Source organism: Trachemys scripta, chromosome 19 (assembly GCF_013100865.1).
Source record: "Trachemys scripta elegans isolate TJP31775 chromosome 19, CAS_Tse_1.0, whole genome shotgun sequence".
NCBI classification, from domain to species: Eukaryota; Metazoa; Chordata; order Testudines; family Emydidae; genus Trachemys; species Trachemys scripta.
Genome location: NC_048316.1, coordinates 21,989,036 through 22,004,779, shown reverse-complemented (window position 1 = coordinate 22,004,779; position 15,744 = coordinate 21,989,036). Strand labels below are relative to the sequence as shown.

The window sequence follows — 15,744 nt, the reverse complement described above, 5'->3', positions numbered from 1 at the left end:
TCCTCCAGCACTTGCACCAGGAAATTGTCCCCTACATTTTCCAAAAATTTCCTGGATTGCCTGTGCACCGCTGTATTGCTCTCCCAGCAGATATCAGGGTGATTAAAGTCTCCCATGAGAACCAGGGCCTGCGATCTAGCAACTTCTGCTAGTTGCCAGAAGAAAGCCTCATCCACCTCATCCCCCTGGTCTGGTGGTCTATAGCAGACTCCAACCACGACATCACCCTTGTTGCTCACACTTCTCAACTTTATCCAGAGACTCTCAGGTTTTTCTGCAGTTTCATACCAGAGCTCTGAGTAGTCATACTCCTCTCTTACATACAACGCAACTCCCCCACCTTTTCTGCCCTGCCTGTCCTTCCTGAACTGTTTATATCCATCCATGACAGTACTCCAGTCGTGTGAGTTATCCCACCAAGTCTCTGTTATTCCAATCACATCATAGTTCCCTGACTGTGCCAGGACTTCCAGTTCTCCCTGCTTGTTTCTCAGGCTTCTTGCATTTGTGTATAGGCACTTAACTCCTCGATCGTCCCTCTTTCTCAGCAAGAGACAGGAGTCCTCCCCTCTTGCGCTCTCCTGTTTGTGCTTCCTCCCAGGATCCCATTTCCCCACTTACCTCAGGGCTTTGGTCTCCTTCCCCCGGTGAATCTAGTTTAAAGCCCTTCTCACTAGGTTAGCCAGCCTGCTGGCGAAGATGATCTTCCCTCTCTTCGTTAGGTGGAGCCCGTCTCTGCCTAGCACTCCTTCTTCTTGGAACACCATCCCATGGTCGAAGAATCCAAAGCCTTCTCTCCAACACCACCTGCGTAGCCATTCGTTGACTTCCACGATTCGCCACTTCTCTTGGTGCCTCTTCTCTCTCTGCCCCACCTTGTCTATTTCAGTCTCTTTGGGGCAGAGACTGCCTTTTTTCATGCCTGTGTACAGTGCCTAGCACAATGGGGCCCCTGATCTGATTTGGGGCCATTGTGTAAATGGAAATGTGGACAAAAGTGATCTGGTAGGTTCTAAGCCCCCTGGGACAGGGATTGTCTCCTCAGGCCACTGCCACCGCCCTGACGGGTGGCTCTTACCAGCTGGCTTTTGGCGGGAGCAGCACAGGGGCAGTACTTCCAGTGGCAGGATCTGGCTCCCACTCCCTGTTTGTGCACCACAATATCAGCGTTAATCAGTGGTAACAATAAATGGCATCAGAGCTGGGCTTTCTCCTCTGGATCCACTGGGCTGAGGGACACCTGCTACCTGCAACTCTCCACCATGGTGATTCAGGCTGCAGCAGTGTCAGGATACTGATGGGTGATGGGGGTGGAGGCGTGGGGGGTGTTTGCACTGGAGAGATACAGGACCACCTAAGGAGCAAGGATCCGTCCTCTGGGCAGATGTCCCTCAATGCTAAATAGAGAGGGGGGAAGAATCCAGGAAAGAGTGGATGGGAGCAGAGCAGCATCTGTGTTTCCCCATCTGGTCCCAGCTATTCCTTCACAAGTGCTGCATTCATGTCAGTGGGCTGGAGGACCGGGGTTCTGCCCCCAGCCACCCCCCCCAGTGGTGGGGTAGTGTGCTGTCCCTCTTAGAGGTGCAGATGGGGGACAGCAGGACCCAGTGTTTTCCCCAGAAATTGAAATGGGGGTATGTGTTCGAATATGGGAGGGGGGTGAGGACCGACGAGAGTTGAAACCATGAGGGTAAGGTGGGCTGTATGGCACTATAGTAAAATCTGAAAAATGTTTTACGACTATTTTATTAGATTTAACTCATGTTTTAAAATCCTCACAGAAATTAAAGTTGGCTACTCAAGCCTACTATGAAGCACTGTATCTACATCCTTCTTGGTTTCTTCTTGTAATTTTGCACAACTCTTTGGTGTCTTCTTGTGTGTCCGATACTTCCAGTCTTTCATTATATGCTCATGTTCAGACAGAAGGCAACTTCTTTCAGAATACAAAATTCTGTTCAGTGAGGAAAAAGAACACTCAACTATAGCTGTTGAGACTGGGAGTAGCAAGAGATGAATTCCTACTTCTTTCATCTCAGGAAAGATAGTAGCACAAAGATTGGGCCAAACCACTAGTGATGATAAAGAAGAAGAAGTTGAAGTTAAATTTTCATTCATTCATCGTAGGATATTCCACTTTGTGTTCAAAATTCTCTATTCTGTCCTGAGCACATGGAAGCCCCATTGCTGGTAGATACTTTCCAACTGGCCATCACATACAGCTCCCAGCTAAAACCTCTCCATCACATCATCAACAATCTACAACCTATCCTGGAAAACGATCCCTCACTCTCACAGACCTTGGGAGGTAGGCCAGTCCTCGCTTACAGACAGTCCCCCAACCTGAAGCAAATACTCACCAGCAATTACACACCACACCACAGAAACACTAACCCAGGAACCAATCCCTGTAACAAACCTCGTTGCCTACTCTGTCCCCATATCTACTCTAGTGACACATCAGAGGACCTAACCACATCAGCCACCCCATCAGGGGCTCATTCACCTGCACATCTACTAGTGTTATATATGCCATCATGTGCCAGCAATGTCCCTCTGCCATGTACATTGGCCAAACCGGACAGTCTCTATGTAAAAGAATAAATGGACACAAATCGGACATCAGGAATGGTAACATACAAAAGCTAGTAGGAGAACACTTCAATCTTCCTGAACATTCTATAATAGATTTAAAAATAGTCATATTTCAACAAAAAAACTTCAAAAACAGACTTCAAAGAGAAACTGCAGAGCAACAATTCATTTGCAAATTTAACACCATTAATTTGGGCTTGCATAGGGACTGGGAGTGGCTGGCTCACTACAAAAGCAATTTTCCCTCTCTTGGTATTGACACCTCCTCATCAATTATTGGGAGTGGACTACATGCACCCTGATTGAATTGGCCCTGTCAACACTGGTTCTCCATTTGTAAGATGTCATAACTATAAAGGGAAGGTAATAACCCTCCTGTATACAATACTATAAAATCCCTCCTGGCCAGAGGCACCAAAGTCCTTTTACCTGTAAAAGGTTAAGAAGCTCAGGTAACCTGGCTGACACCTGACCCAAAGGACCAATAAGGGGACAAGATACTTTCAAATCTTGGGGGGAGGGGGAGAAGCTTTTGTTTGTGCTCTTTGTTTTGGTGGTGTTTGCTCTTGGGACTAAGAGGGACTGGACATCAATCCATGTTCTCCAAATCTTTCTGAACAAGTCTCTCATATTTCAAACTTGTAAGTAACAGCCAGGCAAGGCGTATTAGTTTATCTTTGTTTTCTCAACTTGTGAATGTTCCCTTTGCTAGAGGGAGGTTTATCCCTGTTTTGTTGTAACTTTGAAACTAAGGCTAGAGAGGGTTCCTCTGGGCTCTTTGAATCTGATTACCCTGTAAAGTTATTTTCCATCCTGATTTTACAGAGATGATTTTTACCTTTTCTTTTAAATAAAATCCTTCTTTTAAGAACCTGACTGATTTTTCCATTGTCCAAAGACCCAGGGGTTTGGGTCTTTGATCACTTTGTAACCAATTTGATAGGATATTATTCTCAAGCCTCCCCCAGGAAAGGGGGTGTAAGGGCTCAGGGGGATATTTTGGGGGAAGAGGAACTCCAAGTGGTCCTTTCCCTGTTTCTTGTTAAATCACTTGGTGGTGGCAGCGTACCAGGTTTTAACCTAAGCTGGTAGAAATAAGCTTAGGGGGCTTTCATGAGTGTCCCCACATCTGTATCCTAGAGTTCAGAGTGGGGAAGGAACCCTGACATAAGGTAACTCCTTTCTCTTCATGTGTCAGTATATTTATACCTGCATCAGTAATTTTCACTCCGTGCATCTGAAGAAGTGGGTTTTTTTTACCCACGAAAGCTTATGCCCAAATAAATCTGTTAGTCTTTAAGGTGCCACTGGACTCCTCATTGTTTCCCCAATAAAATGACCTCTCGAGACAGTGATGATGTGAAATAATACCTTGGCAAATAATGCATTTTAAAAATCTTGACCTATTAGGANGATGATGTGAAATAATACCTTGGCAAATAATGCATTTTAAAAATCTTGACCTATTAGGAAATGTATATTTATGTAAGTTTCCTAGCCACAAATCTAGCATTCTGGAGTGAAGTCACTAAAACATAGTCCAACAAACAAATGCTCTGGCTGCTGCTGTTCATCGTGCTGCTGTTCATTCCACTACTCCATCCCCAATGGCCCTACACCATTACCTTCTGCTGCCACCTGCCACTGTGACCTCTGTGAGTTGGTCTCTTGAGGTTCCATCCAGCTCTCAGAGATTTCAGCTCTCAATGAGGGAACCTCGCTGCTAGTGCAGGCTTGGCTGTCTCTTCCACAGAAATACTGTCCCACAGCAGTAGGGTGACCAGACAGCAAGTGTGAAAAATCAGGACAGGAGGTGGGGGGTAATAGGAGCCTATATAAGAAAAAGCTCCAAATATTGGGACTGTCCCTATAAAATCGGGACCTCAGGTCACCCTACACAGCAGATCTAAGCACTTAGATCTGGTTATCAGTGATTTCAGCTCTCGTGGTCACTTAACAAACCAAAAGACTCTCTATGGAGTCTAATCAACTGTATCTCTAAACATGAGGGAGGGGCAGGTTGGTGACTCTTAGGCGAGCCCACACCACCAAGCAAAACATCTGTGCGCCTCCCTCTGTCTTCACTAGAATATGGCATCCAAACCTCCGGCTTAGGGGGTGCAGTTCAGTTGAGGGTGACCAGTGCTTAATTTGTAATGAAAGAGGTGCCGGGGCTCAAGCAAGTTTGTTACTTTCATAACTGATGTGACCAGCCAGAGGTCCCAGGGCTCTGAACTGCGAAGCCCAGAGGTGCCGCGGCTCAGACCTGGCAAGCCCTAGCACAAATTAGGCCCTGACAGTGACCCCCACAGGCAGGCAGGCTAAGCACAGTTCTGCTGCCCTTCACTCAGACAATAAGGAGAACAACATTTCATGACCCCCACATTCAAAATGATTCATAACACACCACCAGCCAAAATGGATCCCTTGGGCAGCACAGCTCTGTCTGCTGGATACCTAGTCAGAGCAGGTGTGTTCATGTAAATACAGTTTTGTCCTGAAGCCTTTCCACCCACCCTGGCTCATCACTAGCTGTCAGGGGAGAGTTCATTCAGACCTTGCTTACAAATCATAATAGGCCATTATAGCCGAAACAGATGTGCAATTATCATGAATAACAGCTGTGTGAAGAAGCTAGGCTTTGTTCAGACTTTTCCAGCCCATTATGCTTTCTCAGTATTGCATCACATACTGCGTATGCTTTTATAAACTTTCAATTTCAATTCAAATGGCCATTGGCAACACTGCTAACTGGGGGGGGGGGGGGGGGTTGGGGAAATCCCTGGGGGACCTATTGCAGGAACAGGGCAGAGTAAAGGGCCACGTGCAGACGCCGGGATGTCTGCCCCTTTGGAGCCTGCCCAGCCAGGCCCAGCAGGGGGCAGCCGTGTGCGCTGTGTCCTTTGATGTGCTGCTAATCAAGGGGGGGGGGGAGGAGGAGCAGAGCCTGCGATTATCTCCCCGGGGCTTTAAATAGCCGGCCGGGACTCCCGGCTCCAGTGTACGCCCGGCGGAGACTCCCTGGAGCTGAGGCTGGAAGTTGGTGTGTTTCGCAGCGCCGCCGTGTGAACCCTGCAGGTAGGAGCCCGGCCCTGGTGCGGCTTCGCTCCGGCCCGCGGCAGCGGCTCTGGCCGCTTGGCTAGCGCAGGGCTGGGAGGCGTTTGATTAATAGCCGAGACCCTCCCCCCGCGCGCTCCCCATCAGCTGTTCGCTGCGCCAAGGGCCCCGCTTGGCTCTGCAGCCGCGTCTCCGAGAGCAGAACTTCCGACGGGAATTCTCCGGCGGGCTTTGCTGCCCGGGGAGTTGCTTCTCAGGCCAGGCGCCAAGACCGAGTTTCCAGGGAATCCGTCCATCTCAGTCACTCGCTGGTGGGGACTGAATCTGTTCCGAGGCTTCTTTTCAACCCCCCCTCCACTTTGGGTTTGAACCCTCCTGGCTGGGACGGGGGTGTGGTGTGCACGAGGGGGCAGCGGCGGCCCCCCAGCAGAACGGGGGCGGGCTCTGCGCTGGAAATAGGAGTCTGGGAGTTCGCAGTGGGACTGCAGCATCCGCCGTGTGTGGGGATCACCCCCTTCACTCCCTCCTCCGGCGGCTGCCCTCTGTGGCCGTGCTGGGGAATCTTGCAACTAAACACCAGTTGCTACTGACCTGATCTGGAGGGAGAGATGCCGGAGGCTTGTGGCTGTGAGTGGGTGCCAGGTTGCCCTTAAAAGCCCTCTCCCAGTACTGGCCCTCTGGAGAGCTAAGGGGTTAGTGGAAGTTCTTGTGCGCGATCCCCAGCCTGTTTGGACACTGCTTTGGTGCTGTTGGTCTCCTCCCAGGGTGCTGGGCTGCCCCCCTTTGCGTGGAGAAAAGGTTGGTAGAGAAGTTGGGCTGTTAACAGGGTGTGATTTGCAGTTAGCTCTGCTCCCAGAGGAGGTTCTGGCTCAGAGCTGCTGGAATGTGTCCCAGATGGGTTCACATGCCAGCCAGTGGGTTTGCAAGGAGCTGGGTGGTCTTCAGGCTTGAAATGGGCTCCCAGAAATGCCAGGACTGTCACCCCCCCATGACAAGATCTAATGGCAAAATAGCCTCTGCAGAATTGGGGCAGATGCTCCAAGGAAACCACCCCTGGGGGAGAGGATGCCAGGATGCAGAAGGGAACTACTAAGGCTGGGGATTGCGTGCTAATGCACTGTGCCAGCCTCTCACCAGTAACTGATGCCCCTTACAGTTCTCTCTATCTGGGGTGGGAGGTTGGTTGGTGACCCAGTCCCCACAGAGACTGATTGGAGGGAGTTTGGCCCTGGAGGATGAGCGGGACTTATCTTCAGATGCCAGTTGGAACAGTTCCAGTCCAGCTAGAGGGCTGTGTGGATGAGGCCCAGATAGGGGAGATCTCTGGGAACCCCACTATGGCCAGATCTATCAGGGCTCTGGGCACAGCAGGGTATGGACTGGAGAAATGCAGCACTAAGGAGAGCATGGGCATTTCCTGCTTATCTGTTAGTACTGCCCTTAGAATCCTGTGCCTTGCTCTTTGAGGCTAGGCTCCCATGTCAGTGTCTTGGCCCATGCAGAGCAGTCCCAGGTCCAACGCCATGCAGTTTAGGGGACCTGTGGGTGAATGGGGGGGATATACACTTTATGCAAGAGGTTCCCCCTTCCTGGCTCTGCAGATGACTCATAAGAAATTCCCCTACTGAGATTCCTAGCCAGAGACCTCCCAGATAGTCATTCAAAGCCTCAGCCTGATCCTAAGGCAGGCAAAATTGCTGCTGCCAAGGGACAACCCCTTCCCTCCCAGCTAAAGCCTCCTGAATGATCCAGGGGTTTCCTACAACAGCCAACCCTGCTCCAGCAGACATGGCCATTAGCCAGCTCTCGCACTCCCACCACTCATGGCTGGCTCTTACCATCTGACTTCTGGCAGGTTTCTGTGCTGGCTGGTCAGTACCATGAGCTGCATGTGTAATGGGGCCCCATATTTGTCATGGGTCACATGGTTTGAAAGCTCTTTGGAAAAGAGCACATTTTTCCAAAGAACTTGCCACATTGCATGCTGAGTTCTGGGCAATGTCTCTCCCAAAGGGAGCTGCTGGCTTTGGGAAAGCTGGCACTTCTTTAGGGGCCTAAATGGGAGCCTGAGTACTTTAAGGAAATCTGCCCCACACAGGCTGGATTCTGACGTGGCTCATACCAGTGCAACTCCATTGTTGACAGTAGTTATCCTTGACTTGAGGCAGTGAGATCAAAATCAGGCCCTCTAGCCCTTGAGACAAGGCTTGTTCCCCTGCATTGCACAGGTTTCCCATTTGGCGGGATACATACAGTGTGTTCTCATATTGATTGTGTTGTAGTACTGTGCTAGGCTATATAGGAAGAGAAGGTGCCTGCACCGAAGAACTTGCAGTACAAGTTGTTAATGTCTGCAGTGTCATTCCCAGCAGCCAGCCAGGGAAGTGCAGGTCACATGCCTCTCTGCACCCCTTTACCTGGAAAGGTGCTTATGCTGTCAGGCTGTGGTGGTAGGAGGCCTCATTCTGATCTCACTGCTGGGCGTCCATTGACTTCAATGGACTGACTTCTGCTGCTTCTGAGAGCAATGCTAGTCAGAACAGCTTATCTCTAACTGTTCCCACCAGCACCCCAGCTTGCTGATCTTTAGAGGGCAGTGCACTGTGCATCCTGGCTGGGTTATTTCATCTGGTCTGTGGCGGGGGGGGGCTCTCGGCACTGTCCTTTGTGGGCAGTCAATTTAACGTGAGGCTGTGCTGAATCTGTGAGGCACCAGATGTTGCAGTGACATGCATTTTTAAAAATCAATGACTCAAATTAAATCTTAAGAGTGGAGGTGGGAGGAGCTTATTTCTAAAAATGCCCTGACCTGACTTGACGACCCCCCCCCCCCCAAATATTTGTTTGAGACTCTGCCCCTCAGCCAGTCTAAGTGTAAGTTAGAACCTCCTGGAGACCAGGAGGCTGCAATGCCTCTCAGCACCGGGTCAGACAGGAGCTGATCCAAAGTGGGTCCAGGGGATCTCTGCCCTCGTCTGCAGTTCTGCAGCTGCATGCTCAGACTGTGGGATACAACTGCTGCTGCAAGATCAGTCAGCCCTAGCTTCTCCATTCCAGTGCCGGGTGGGTCCCCGTTCTGCCCAGCTTTGCCAGGGCAGCTGAGCCCCAACTGGCTTCCCCCACACCTTCCCAGCTCTGCCAATGCTCTTAGTTCCTGAGCTGCAGCCCTCCAGCTCCAATCCTAACCCCATCTCTGTCCCAGCTTTGCTGAATCACCTTAGTCCCATGTGAAAACTCTCCAGGTGTGGCTGGCTTTTAGCATAATGTTAGTTTCTCTTGGAAAGCAGCCAGGAGGGAAAACCCTGTATGCCATGTTTTCCTTGCTTCCTGATGATGGAGATCTCCCACATTCTGTCATTCAGGGGCCCCCAGACCAGCAGCGGCACCAGTGCTCCAAGCACGTGCCTGGGGTGGCAAGCCACAGGGGGCAGCCTGCCGGTCCTTGCGAGGGGGACAGGCAGGCTGCCTTCGGCAGCTTGCCTGCGGGAGGTCCGCTGGTCCCGTGGATTTGGCGGCAATTGGGTGGTGGGTACGCCGGAGCTGTGGGTCCGACAGACTTCCCACAGGCATGCCGCCAAATCTGTAGGACCAGCGTACCTCCCGCAGCCATGCCACTGAAGGCAGCCTGCCTGCTGTGCTTGGGGCAGCAAAAAAGCTAGAGCTGCCCCAGACCATTGGGGGTGGTCTCTCAGGGTCCCTGAGCTGACAGGGTGCCAACTTCCTGCTGCCCATGGGATCTCCAAACACCACTGGCATGATATGCTCATGCCTTTGGAACATGTCCACTTCAGGAAGAGCTGCGTTAATAAGCACATAATTAAAGAATCCATGCAGTGTCATTAGGATCCAGTTTTCCAAACTGGGAGGGTGCTTTGGGTACATGCACTGCTTTAAACTGAATGGCAAATGCAGGATCTCTCAGGGCCCTAAAGCCTGCTTCATATGAGTTGCTCAAAAGGAAATAAATAGCCTTCTCCTCCCAGAAATGTTTTCAGTTTCCTTGGTGGAGCTGTGCTGCTGTAGCGCTTGTGGTGGAGACACTCCAGCTCGCAGGAGAGAGCTCGCCTGTCTGCTTAGCTACTGCCTCAGAGGCAGTAGCTATGCTGGCAGGAGAAGCTCTCCTGCTGAGGTAGTGCTGTCTAAACTGGCAGTTAAGTTCATGTAATTTATGTTGCTAAAGGGGGTGGATTAATCACATCCTGAGTGATGCAAGTTCTACCAAAGTAACCTGTAGAGTAGCCAAGGTCTTGGTGAATCCACCCTGCTGGCAGTCAGAGGGTCAGGGGCATGGAAGCACAGCTCCTTGGGCTGAGCACTTCCCCAGGCCAGGGGAAGCTGTGGAGATGGCTCAGTGGAACATGCTTGTGGTGTGACTGGATGAAATGGATCTCTGTGGATTGTGGGATGGGGGAGAATGGGCCATGGGAGGATTTTGCAGGTGAATCTGCAGCAATATACCCTGTGATTGCTAAAGCAACAGGAAACCCTTCAGCATTAGCAAGCAGCCTCTGGTGCAATCTCCTCCAAGCTGTTACACTGGGTCAGCGCAATGGCAGGAAATGCTGGAACTCCCCAAAGCCCTGGCCTCTGAGCAGTGCCTGGCCCAGCTTGGCTGCATGTGTCAGTGAATAGGGAAGGATGAACTGGCGTGTCCCTTGGAACACCTGGTTGGATGGCTTCCTGCCAGTGAAGGAGTGGGGTATGCCTCAGTGCTGAGTTGACCTGAGCACACTGGAGTTTTCTAAGTAACTCTTCGTCCTGAGCTTTGGGGACAGCGACCAGGGCGAGGGTGATGGAATGGGAGCTGCTAGTAACATTGTGATGGCAGAGGGAGGAGCAGAGCTGAATTGCACAGGAGCCTTGCTGATGGACACTTGGGTGGCATTTGTGAGTACTCTGCCCCTGTGGCCCTGCACATATCATGGGTGGGTGTGTCCATATCCATACAGAGCTGGCTTGACTAGCCCAGTGCTTTCTGTGCCACAACTCTTCCACATTTCCATCCCCCCTCTGGCACAGCCTCAGAGCAGAGGCAGGGCAGAGATTGCCTCAGGAGGGAGGGGGCGGAGTGGAAGTGTGTGTGGGGGGGGGGGGGGGAGGAATTGACCAAGGAAGGACTCCCCCATAGTGTGTTGTGACCCTAAAGGCCACTGCAACAGGAGTACAAGATACCATGGCCTGTGCCAGGGGCCACCGTAGCTCCCAATAGGGGAGACACAAATCACCCTCTACCTGGGCAAGTGCAGGGCTCGGTGCCCCAACACAGGAGGAATCCCTCTGCCTAAGCACATGTCACGGAGTTCCCCAGAACAGTGGGGGAGGGCAGGAGATGTTGGCGTTATTCTTGCATTGCTCAGATCCATTTCCATTACAAGAGCCATTTGTAAGTAATGCAATGGCCTGAAATGTGGAGAGATGCAGAGACAACACAGGTAAGAGCTGTGGTGCTGTCTGCACTAGTGCTTGCAGCTGCAGGAGAATTTCAGAGAATCCTGCTTGTGGGCAAAAGCCTGGGGATTAAGAGAAGGGTCTCCATGGCCTAGCCCTTCACTTGGCATATATGTTGCAGCTGCTGCCAAAGCAGCCTGGGATTTGTGAGGGTCTCTTCTTGGAAGGAAATTAACTTCTACAAGTGAAGGCTGGTAGTAGAATGTGACCCACACAATTATTACAAGTGGCATTACTGCCTGGTGACGGCAGTAATGCCATGTAGCCTCAGACTATAGAAGACCCATCTACCCCACTGTCACCTTTAAAAGTATAATATTGGCTGACAGTTGCACTCCACTCTTTCTCTTAAAGGCATCCTGGTTAGCATTGTTTCAATGTTAAGTTGCTGATGAAGGAGGGAACATGCTCGTTTAAAGTTGTGAAATGCTCCCTTCTAACTTGGCAGTCTCCTGCTTTGTCCATTGCTTGCAGGAAGAGCAGCCCGGTGCAGCGAGCTGGTGGGGGCTTGGAACCAGGGTGGACCAGCAGCCCCCCATCAGCTCCCCACTCCCCTAAGTTCCCTGTGCAGCAGCTGCCTGCAGTTCAGCTGTGTCCCTCCCCCGCCATGTGCTGCTCCTGCCCTCTGCCTTGGAGCTGCTCCCCGAGACTCCTGCTTGCTGTGCAGGAGGAGGGGGGGGAAGAGGAGGGCTAATGTCAGGGTGTCTCCCTCTCCCCCTGCTCCTGCACCCCACTTACCCCATCTTCCCTAGAGCAGGGGGGAACACACTACGGAGGAAGCTTCTGGGCAGTAGCTGCGGTCTCAGGAGGTCTCAGCAAGCTGATTTAATTAACAGGGCAGTGTACTTAAGCCTGGGGTCAGCTACTTAAAGGGGAAACGCTTTTTTTCCCCCTCACACACAGGATGTGTCTGTCTGCCCCCCCTCCTTTCCTGCTGCCTGGTAGAGTGTGAGAGTTAACCGGTGAGGGCTCAGTCAATTGCTAGTTCATTTAGCAGTAAGGCATTCCCTGGAAATATCCCACCCTCCAACTCCTCCACCTCAACCAAGCTTCTCAATCATCATCACTATGTACCAGTATTACATTTTTTGTTTAAAACTTATAGTGTGTTTGTGTATAATAAATCTTGTCTGGTGAAAAATTTCCTTGGAACCTAACCCCCCATTTACATTAATCCTTATGGGGAAATTGGATTTGCTTAACATCATTTCACTTAAAGTTGCATTTTTCAGGAACATAACTACAACGTTAAGTGAGGAGTTCCTGTACCAGACACTACTGGAACAGGAAGGGGTAGGAGAGAAAATGTGGTGGTGATGGTGGGTGTGTGTGGTTCCCCCCTTCCCCCCCCCAATAAAGTATCTCTTTTCCATGCAGTTAGTCATGTCCTCTGTGGGGCTTTGTCTAAACACACAAGCTGCATGAGTCTGGTGTGGCTCTGCTGTACTGCTTTCACTATGCCAACATCCTCTAAACTTTGTGTTTAGACAGAGCCCTACAGAGGACACTGACTAACTGCAAGGGAAAGAGTGAAACTGACTCTACAAAAAAATCACAACACCCCCAATGACAGTTATATGGGTACAAAATCTGTTTATGAACCAGGCCTTGATTGGGGGGATTTCACACCACAGCAGGGGAGAGAATTCTGTGCTTAAAATGGGAAAGTGGGAGTGGGAACCACAAACATTGAGAAGATGTTCTGGGGCAGCAGTATTGCCCAAGCATTTAAAGATTGCAAGTCCCCTCATCTGCCCCCACCCCCAAATGAGATTGTTTTAAAAATCATGAGGTTGTTACTGTTGGGGAGGGGTCTGTCTATTGAGCTTCTGGTTTCTGAGCCATTAAACTTGAAAACATGCCTCCTTTGCTTGGCCACCATGAAAACTAAACTTTAGAAAGCTGAGATTCTCACATCTGCTGCTTGGTGGCCTGTGGGTTGGGTTCAAAGAACATGCCTGAGGGTTTTGTGTATGGCTGGTAAGTGGGTCTGGGTAAAAACACCCACACACTAGACCTACAGAGTAGATGTAACCATAATGATCCCATTATGAATCTGTCGACTTTACTAGCTAGAGGTCTCATTCCTTTGTTTTTTGTCCTGCTCCTGTACACATTTGCATTAACTCTCCTCAAGCTAGCATGAATGTAAATAGCAGCATAGCTGCAGTAGCATAGTGTTGTACTCGGCATGGCTAACCCCTGCCTCTGCTGCTACGACCCATGTGACTGCAGCTGCCTTGCTATCTCTACTCAGGATAACATGAGTGTATGTACAATCCTGAGAATCAGATCTTTAGCTCTTAGTGTACATGTAGCCTGTGACTCCAGGAGTTGGAATCTTCTGAAAAAAATGCCCCAAATTGCAAGAGTTTGCAACAAGCAAACACTAGGAGCTATTTGCAATCTAGCCATCTTAAAACCAAAAGGCATTTCAAGTTGCTTCTACTTTCTCTGCTCAGAGCCCTGGAGCAACTTCAGAAGAGTTCAGCACCCAACATGCAGAGCCTTCTTGCAGGCCTGGCCCCAAAAGTCATGCTGGGGGCTGAATGTTTGAACATGGGGCCCCAAGATCCTTTGGGGGTTGGACTAGATGACCTCCTGAGGTCCCTTCCAACCCTGATATTCTTTGACTGCTTGGTTCCTGTTGCATTGACTGTCAACACTGGCCAGTGCCTTGCTGTTTGAAAACAATTGCAACGGATCTGGGTGAGATTCTCTGGCAGGAGGTCAGATTAGATGACCTCAGCTGGCCTTGAATCCAACTGCATAAAGCATATGGAGGAGGGTTGAGTTTTGGGGACAGGGATTGCATGGGCCTGTAGACTCCCTCCACCCTTTCCAGCTTCTTCCTATGTCTCCTCTTACTCTGTTACCACCTGCAAGGCTGATGGTATCAGACCAACATACTGAGGAGGTGACACTCACCGTGCATATCCTCACAATCCCATCTGAGCAAGTCTTACTTGCCCTCTTTGCCAACAGCCTGCCTCACCCTAACCCCATCCCCTCCAAAAATGCCTGAGGAAGGTGCTGAGCTCAGTGGGACAGCTCAGTTCAGTACTGATCTTTCTCTCTGAGGGAAATGTGTGTAACCCTCCTGGGATGTGAAGGATAACCCCAAACAGGTCCCTGTTTTGAGGCATGGTTTCCATATACATCTGCATAAAAGAGCTCACTGTTCTCTGGAAATGAGAAGGATCCAGCAGGAGTCCTGCTGTAGTGGAGACACTCCCTTGAAGAATACTTGATTCCCAGAGCACAATGCTAGCTCAGAAGTTTGGAGTGTTGGGTGACTAGCACAGAGAAGATTCTGAGGTGGCAGAGGATAGCTTAGGTGGAGCTGAAAAGGAAGCTATTATCTAATTAGCAGTTTCAGTGGAAGTGTATTTGTCATGCATTAGACTTCCTCTTAGCTGACGTAAGGATTCCTTTGAGGCTATTATGCCTTTTTTGCATACAATCTCAGGTCAAAGTCATTAGAAGACACATCTCCCTGGTGTGGCAGAACCCAGTCTTTTTGCACATCAGTTGTCCACTTCACTTCCTTACAAAGTTTGCTAGGCTGTTCTTTCCTGAAGGGGGCGTTGGCATCTCTCCTTAACACACAGGAATTAAATTCATGACTACATTCACATACATGCATCAAATATGACAACTCCAGACTATCATACCAGGATGTCCAAAGATGGCTTAGTGATGGTGCCCTTTATTAAGGTGGAAACTCCTAGTTTTACAAGTGTGCACCCCCCCCCCCAAACTTAATTTATAAACCTATAAAAATATCCTAGCCTTTCCTCTCCTGCATACCCCTCCCTGCTTTCCCCTCATCCTGAAGGCACTGGATAAAGATCTGGAGTCCAACAAGATGGACCAGGTTACTGCAGTGAGTTGCTGAGTTTGTAGCTTTTCCCCTCAGGGTCCCTAGAAGTACTCCGGGGGGAGGGCATTCTACACCAAAAAAATAAACATTCTGCACACTATTTAAAAATTTGCAAATTTTATTTGTCAAAATAACACCACATAAGCAGGCTAATTTCAATTATTTTGATAATTTAATTGAAAATACCTTTAAGCAAATATGTCTAACAGTTCAAACACACACATTCCCCAGCAGGAGAGAGTTAAAGAACCCCCGGTGACAACCCAGTTCCTGTTTTCCTGCCCTCTTCCCCTCCCAAAGCCTAGATGGGGAGGTCAGCAGAGGTGAAAGTAAGCTGGTATGGGCCTGTACGGAGTACCAGTTAAAAAAAAGTTCAGCAGCATACTGGCAAATAAGTGGAGCATTCAGTACTGGCTTACTTTCACCTCTTTTGGCTGCATTAAAAAAAAAAAAACAGTTTAAACTCCAAGCTAATAAAAGCTTGGAAAGGGAAAACTCACTGTCACATCAGTTTCTCTCCTCCCTCCTCCAGCCAGGCTGCCAACACTTAGGCTCCGTGTTCCCCCAACTCCTTGCACTCAGCAGGGGCTGCAGTGGCTCCCCTCTAGCTTGGAGCAGGGAGACTGGCTGAGGGAGAAGCCTCCCCAGGACGTCTGCTGCCTGCATAAGAACAGTTTAAATTTAGCTATTCACTCTGTGGGATTAGGGGCCATTTGACATCCTTGTTAATGTCACTCTCAGTTGGGGGGGGGGGGGGGGGG

At 50.0% G+C, this 15,744-nt stretch overlaps 1 protein-coding gene across 3 annotated transcripts in view; it reads left to right on the top strand.

Annotated features, from left to right (window-relative positions):
• Window positions 1-5,533: 5,533 nt before the first annotated feature.
• The window catches only part of ALPL (alkaline phosphatase, biomineralization associated), an 85,458-nt gene continuing 75,247 nt past the window's right edge, over window positions 5,534-15,744 (top strand). For 2 of the 3 annotated variants that reach the window (XM_034753430.1, XM_034753431.1), the window contains exon 1: window positions 5,534-5,673. The gene's annotated coding sequence lies outside the window, so the exon portion shown is untranslated. Of the gene's footprint in view, window positions 5,674-6,158; window positions 6,451-15,744 lie in introns of those variants that run through there. The other variant, XM_034753432.1, reaches the window with a different exon arrangement.